The sequence below is a fragment of the Triticum urartu genome, chromosome 3 (genome assembly GCF_003073215.2).
Source record: "Triticum urartu cultivar G1812 chromosome 3, Tu2.1, whole genome shotgun sequence".
Lineage (NCBI taxonomy): Eukaryota > Viridiplantae > Streptophyta > Magnoliopsida > Poales > Poaceae > Triticum > Triticum urartu.
In genome coordinates this window covers 702,165,934-702,173,734 of record NC_053024.1, presented here as the reverse complement: position 1 = coordinate 702,173,734, position 7,801 = coordinate 702,165,934, and positions in this window count along the sequence as shown.

Sequence of the window (7,801 nt, the reverse complement as noted above, 5' to 3'; positions counted from 1 at the left end):
AATTTCATTCGCATCACTCATCAATTAATATAATTTCACTCATTTAAAAAAATGGTTTCAATCACTAAGAGACCGATTTCACACTTTTAGCAAAAATAAATATTTCACCCGTTTGAAATAAATGATTTCAATTATTTCAAAAATCAATTTCACTCGCTTCATTAAGCAGATTTCGCTTATTTATAAAAAAGCTTTGAAATAATCAGAGCTTCAATTGTTTAAAATAACTAGTTTCAAAATTCTAAACAACAAGTTTCACATATTTCACACCGAAATATGTGTCATGTGTATCAGAAAAAGATTTCACTAGTTTCATAATTTTAGTTTCAGTTATTTCAGAAAGCGGATCTCACTTTTTTCAAAAAGATAACATTTTAGGGAACATTTTCAGTAGTTTCAAAACAAGATTTCGCTCATTTTTAATCACTGGTTTCGCTCTCTTTTTTATGTTTCACTCATTTTCAGAAACAATTCCACTTATTTCGAAACATAGATTTTGAAATGTTGAAATTTGTAGGTGTTTAAATTAGATCCAAGATTGGTCTTGTTCTAAAGTTCTTGGCACCAGGCCTGCAACAACACAAATCATAAAGCTGCTGGATGGTGGATATTTCACCGTTAGGTACCACCACCGCTAGAACGGTCTTTGCGAATTCGGACTCGTCTGCATCTGCTTAGAGGATGGCAAATATATGGTTGGTGTCTAGACTGTATAATTTTGATTCTTGACAACAAAATTGTACGAGAAACTGCTTTGACCATAGACGTGAGTCCATGGTGTATGGTCTAGCGTATTTGCTAATATGGTCTATGGTCTAGTGTAGTACCTAAGATTTAGAATGTCTTGTTTAAAAGAGCTAGTAAATTATTTTTTTGAATGCTTTGCTGCTTCATTCCCCATTCTTGAGCCTTTTTAATTTCTGGTTTTTTCTTTTGTTTGAGAGGTGTTGACGATCTGAAAGAGTAGTCAGCACGACAGAGCCTCCCTTTGGCGAGGAAGTAGCACGTCAACCCTCATCCACATCCACAGCGCCAGCAAAAATGAATAAATGCCATCACCACCCCCTTTCGCACAAGCATCTACCACATACGTAACTCAACACGCACCCAACATGGCACGCAATATGCACCGGTGCCGACACATCAGACACACGCCACAGATATCCGCAACTGGGCCCAATCCAAGGTTATTGATATCGTTTAAAAAAAAATTATACTGCACCTGGAGGAGGTGGGTGAAAACCGCCCATTTTGGATTTCTCAGTCAAATCACGGACGGAAAGCAAATTCCAAAATTTAAAATGTGAACAAAATTTGAAAATTCAACCAAAATATTTTTTTCTTTTATTAATAAATAAATAAATTCCACAAAATTCTGATATTGTCCGGTGAATATTCTTAACGGGGATGGACGAACTTCATACCAAATTTGAAAATTTCAGGTGAAATCCAAAACCCTGGGCCCAACAGCCCTACACAACTCGACCATCCTGCATAAGAGTCTCCACACAAGGCTCCCTTTCGACGGCGTTAGGGCATCTCCAGCTGTTGGTCCCCCCCCCCAGGACGCATAAAAATCGCCCCCTGGGGGCGAGCCGGCGATGTATTCGGCGCTGGGGGCGGTTTTGCGCCCAGTCGTCGCCCCCAGGCGTCGAAATTGGCCCACTTTGCAGCCCAATTTCGACGAATAAACGGCCCATATGGACGAGAATAGGCCCATATTCGGCGTGGTTTCGCCGTGTCTCGGCGTTCAATTATCAACACAATCATTTCTTATCACATATTTCATCATAGAAAAATCAAATACTTCAACAAAATACTACAACAACAAATAGTTCAATACAAATTATATTGTTCAACAAATAAAAACTCGTATTTCATCACGAGGCGTCCCCCTTGAGCCTCCATAGGTGCTCAATCAGATCTTTCTGCAGTTGATGATGCACCTGTGGGTCTCGGATCTCCTGACGCATACTGAGATAGGCAGTCCAAGTTGCCGGTAGCTGGTGATCAACTTCGGCTAGAGGACCCTGCCTGTAGTATGGTTCAGTGTCAAACACTGGGTCTTCTTGCTCGCTCTCGATGATCATGTTGTGCAAGATGACACAGCAAGTCATGATCTCCCACATTTGATCTTTCGACCAGGTCTGAGCGGGGTACCGAACAACAGCGAATCGAGATTGGAGCACACCAAATGCCCGCTCGACATCCTTCCGGCAAGCCTCCTGAACTTTCGCAAACCAGGCGTTCTTGCCTCCTGGCACAGGGTTTGAGATCGTCTTCACAAATGTCGACCATCTCGGATAGATGCCGTCAGCTAGATAGTACCCCTTGTTGTATTGGTGCCCATTGATCTCGAAGTTCACCGGAGGAGAATGGCCCTCAACGAGCTTGGCAAAAACAGGAGAGCACTGCAGCACGTTGATGTCATTGTGAGTTCCTGGCATACCAAAGAAGGAGTGCCAAATCCAGAGGTCCTGTGTGGCTACCGCCTCAAGCACCACACTGCAACCGCCTTTGGCGCCTTTGTACATCCCCTGCCAACCAAATGGGCAAGTTCTTCCATTTCCAATGCATGCAGTCGATGCTTCCAAGCATCCCAGGAAATCCTCTTGCTGCATTCTGGGCTAGGATCCGAGCAGTGTCTTCCGCATTGGGTGTTCTCAAGTATTGTGGCCCAAACACTGCCACCACTGCCCGACAGAACTTGTAGAAACACTCTATGCTGGTGGACTCGGCCATGCGCCCATAGTCGTCGAGTGAATCACTGGGAGCTCCATATGCAAGCATCCTCATCGCTGTCGTGCACTTCTGGATGGAGGTGAATCCAAGAGCGCCAGTGCAATCCATCTTGCACTTGAAGTAGTTGTCGAACTCCCGGATGGAATTCACAATCCTGAGGAAGAGCTTTCGGCTCATCCGATAACGGCGCCGAAATGTTCTCTCGCCATGAAGTGGAGCATCGGCGAAGTAGTCGGAGTAGAGCATGCAGTAGCCTTGCAGACGATGCCGGTTCTTTGCTTTCACCCGCCCCGGCGCCGAGCCACCTCGCCGCGGCTTTTCACTGCTCGCCAGCAGCTGGGCGAGGGCGGCGAGCACCATCAGATGCTCTTCTTCCTGGACGTCGGCCGCGGCTTCCTCCTCCAGCAGCGCGGCGAGCTCTTCCTCCTCGTCCGAGTCCATCGCCGAGACGGGCAAATCGCCGAACACCTTGCGCTCGGTGGGCGTGTACCCGCTGCTAAACCGCGGCTCCGTGGCCGGAAACGGTGGCCGGAAACGCCCACTGCTGTTGGAGGGGCTGCCGCGGCGAAGCGCTTATTTTCCGGCGGGGTAATGGCTATCTAGCGAGTGTAGGGCGGCGGGCCGGCGCCGGGATATAGCTAGTGGTGGCCGAGGCGCGGGGGGTGCGGAGGCGAGTCGGGGATGAAAACCTTGACTTTTCCCCTGGCGGTGTGGGCCAGGCGTGCTTTTCCCTAGTGCCGGAGCCCCCAACGGCTCCCCAGCGCGCCGGGTTCGGCCTGTGACCGCCGGGAAAAAAAGGTCCGAACCGACGATTTTCGGCGTCCTGGGACGCGACTGCCGTTTTTTCGGCGTCGGCGCCGAAAAAGTGGCCTGGGGGGGCCTGTTGGGGGCGTGGCTGGAGATGCCCTTAGTCCCATGTTGAGACCTAGTCCGCATACAATTAGGAGTAGTATATATGAATTTAAGTCCGCGACCTACTAGGCTAGCTGGCTAAAACTTTGGGTGGTGTATATATGCGCAGCTGGTTGAAGCATCGTGGTCGGAATCGACAAAGGAAGAAAAGAATAAAGAGCTGTGATACCGCGCCGGATCGATCAAGTTAGTAGATTATTCTGCGGCAACACGCCGCACGGTGCGAATTGGAGAGCACGATCGATAAGTAAGCTCACGTGAGAATTTTCTCTTCGACGACGCCGCAATGAGAATCAGCCTGCCGGAGGAGCTGCACTTGGAGATCCTCCGGCGCCTCTCCCGGACTCCCCAGGTGCTCGCCCGTGCCTCCGCCGTTTGCAGGGAGTGGCGCCACGTCGTGAACGACCCTGAGTTCCTCCGCGAGCTGTACCGTGCGTGTTGCGGGGCACCTGTCACTGTGGGCTTCTTCCACGACGCCTACCAGGACGAGTACCCCCACAGGTTCGTGCACATGGACGCAGATGACCGTGCCGGAATCTCCGTCGAGTACATCGATCGGACGGACGACTGGCAGTTCGTCGACTGCCGCCATGGCCGTGTCCTCCTAAAAAATAGGAGGAATCATCGGTTCCTACTGTGGCACCCTCTTACTGGCATCCGCCACCTCGTTCTAGAGACACCGGCATTTGGTACACCAGACAAGACTAGCGTCACATTGATATGTGACTGCGCCACCACCGGGGTCAGCGGTGACAATGCCGACAAATTAGACCATCCAACGTTCGTGCCACGCGAACCACTTCGGCGTGGCCGTCGTGTACAACCACACGGACTCTTACATCCACGCGGACTCAGGGTGCTTGAAGGCCACCATATACTCTTCAGTCACCCGTCTATGGAGCTCGCCGGTGGTTCTACAGACGCCAATACATCAGATCCGCCCAGACCCATGTGCGGTCGTCGGCAAAACCTTGTACCAACCACTATGCGACTATCTAGTTAGAATAAATTCGAGGTATACCGTCGATCATCCGAGGACCAAGCAATCATATAAGCACGACACCGAGATTTGTTAACGAGGTTCACCTATATGGCTACATCCCCGGGGCTTGACTACGGGCGCTCCTCCCCGTGACACCGTCACAATACCGCACCCGGCCACCCGGGCGCCGGCACACGCCGCCGGCTCCCCCTTGCGCGCCTGTGCTATTATGTTAGCATACGTTACATCGTGTGTCTACCCCCGCTATATATGAGAGGTCTAGGATACAAGTGTCCTATTCGGACACAACTCCACATCCTATGTAAACACAGTACAACTCCTAGTCCAACTATAACCTACCTTGTACACTATATTCGACACAACTCCAACATATGATATAGAGCAAGGGAGCCTGACCACATTCGAGCGGCCAAAGTGCGGCAATATTCGTCTTTTTAAGGCAGATGACGGCGTGCTTGGACTCGTCGGGGTGTTGGGTTTCACATTGCGCTTGTGGGCACGATACGCAGATGCTTGGGTCATGCAGAAGACAATTGATCTAAGCAAGATTTTTCCTGGTCTGTTGACTGTTGACGGCGCCATCGCCTGGTTCTGATCCTCGCTTCAGCCTTTTGCCGCCAGTGAAGATCATCGGGGTTGCCGATCAAGGAGGTGTGTTGTTTATGTGGACCATGATCGGCATATTCAAGCTTTGTCCTGAATCCATGGAGGTCAAGATGGTGCACGACACTACTCCCTACATGAATATCGTTTATCCTTATGGTGACTTTTATCTCCCACCGCTACCCACACGTAAAAGCTGCGACATAGGGCCCATAGCACCTGACAACGCCCATGATCATTGAGATATGTTCCTGGTGCTACAAAGTGTGGTCCTTTATCATTATCTCGTTTCTTTGATTAACATTTCGTTATGTTTTAGCAACTTTTCTTTTGACTCTACACTACATTATGAAATAGAGTTATTTATTTTACCGCCATCAAAGTAATAGGAACTTCTCATATAGCCCTATTTGGTTCTGAATATATAGGCTGTGTTAGATTACACCACCATCCAGGAAAATATTGAGTGCTTAACTTCCAATATTACAGCTTTGAATGTCATTATGATTATGATAGAATTATGAATAAGATTATGGTAGAAACCATTTTGTACGAGGGGTAAGTCCCCTAGATTGCAATAATCAGCCACCTCATGTGGATGTAACAGCATTAATGGATAAATCCAATTTGTAAATAATTTATCTCACAAACCGTTAAACAGATTAGCGACCCATCTTCATTGATGCTTTCTCCTAAATGAGTGCTTCAAAACAAGTTCCATGTTTCTTGTAACATCAGTTGGAAGATTATAATATTGTGATTGTAGTTAAAAGTTGCAACAATAGTAGTGTATGGTTAGTCAACAATAGTCCTATATGTGTTTTTGGTAAACACAATATTTATGAAGAGTGAAAATTTATTTTTAGTAACAAATAGGAGATCATAAAAAATCTAGAAGTGCTAACATCCAAATGTTATGTCGTCTAGTATTGTGTAATGTAACCTAGTAACCAAACTATTACTGTAATATTAGAACTAAGTTGTTATAATAGGTCATAGCTTCGCAAGTGAAATCAATCTAATATTGACAGACAAGTCGCCAAATATATCAAAATGTGATACTGTAAGAGGAATGGAGAGGGATTGGTGTAATATCAAGAAGTGCATGGTCTTCTTGGAGTAAAAGGCAAGGTAGAATAAATCCTACGCCATCCAATGTTTCATGAATAATCACGAATAGAAGCAACATGCGCGCTTTGCCGCGCCGACTGATGAGTCCAGCATAAATTTTGCATGGTGTGCTAAGATGTATTCCAAAGAGCCTCCATATAACAAATTACAATTTGGATAATTTGGATATAGAAACAATGCATACATCCCCTTTTTGGTACAGTATAAACATTGTTTCATCTCAAACGATAACCATTTAGTTTAGGTATAAAAGGAGAACTTTCAGAAAAAGGCTAAACCTTTGATTTTAATTAACAAAAAAGACACATTGTCACTACAAAGTAACTCCGAAAATTACAAATTTTCAAACATGTTATCTAAAATGGATATATACGGCAATGCAATTCAGATGAAAAAGAGGAACATAAACCAAACATTAATCAACAGTGTAACTTATTTTGCTAAGCCGTTGCATTTAGCACCAAGTGCAAATAGGTAGTTGATGTGTCCTTGTATCGCAGGACACCAATCATGTTGGCAATACATCTAATGTCACAACCTAGTATTTAAAATTGCCTCTGGAGAGTCACTGTTCATAGGATTGGGTGTTTCAGATTTAATCTTTCTCATGTGCATTTCTTATTAAGAGCATTCCTTGCTATATGAATTTCAGGAAACAACGGTTATATTAAGGATGTGTTGTTTCCCATAACATCATAAGGATATGGACAAATAGAAAAATTACCAATTTAACTCCAGAAGTAGACACATACTACTTAAAAATAAAGTGAAAAAATGAAAGTATATTCATGTATAATAACAATATTACTAATAATGTTAATAATTGCATTTACCTTGCCAGTTAACAGTTCCCAATTTCCCCATGAAACAATGGCAAAGCTAAACATATGCTTTGTGATCGTATGACTTATGCTTTTTTATACTCTCACGAAATGTGTGTGCATATATATCTATATGTGCGTTTCTTTAAATATCTTGGTAGAGATCCTCTTTAAAATGTATAGTCTTAGAAATATCCATATAGTGGTTTCTACTTTATGATTAGATATAAATAAATAAATAAAAAGGGATTATATAAAAACATGTACGAGTAGCTTCTCAATGCATCAGTATTATGCCACGCAATCAACTATTCCGAGCCAAATTTGTTACAACAAATGCAGCCGTCTGTTCCAGCTCAGGAGAAAAAAAGTTAACCATGTGTAACCAAAACTGCTGCGTAGCTCCTGCCACCGCGTTATGCTATGAAGCTAGTTCTCGTCATACTTGTCGGAAGCCCAGGCCATGCACTCCTCAAACATCACCACGGTATCAGGACAACGCACATCATATCAACGCCGACACTTCAGTCTTCAGACACATAGAGCCATACCCAGATCCACGGAGGCATCGCACATTGTATCAGCACCG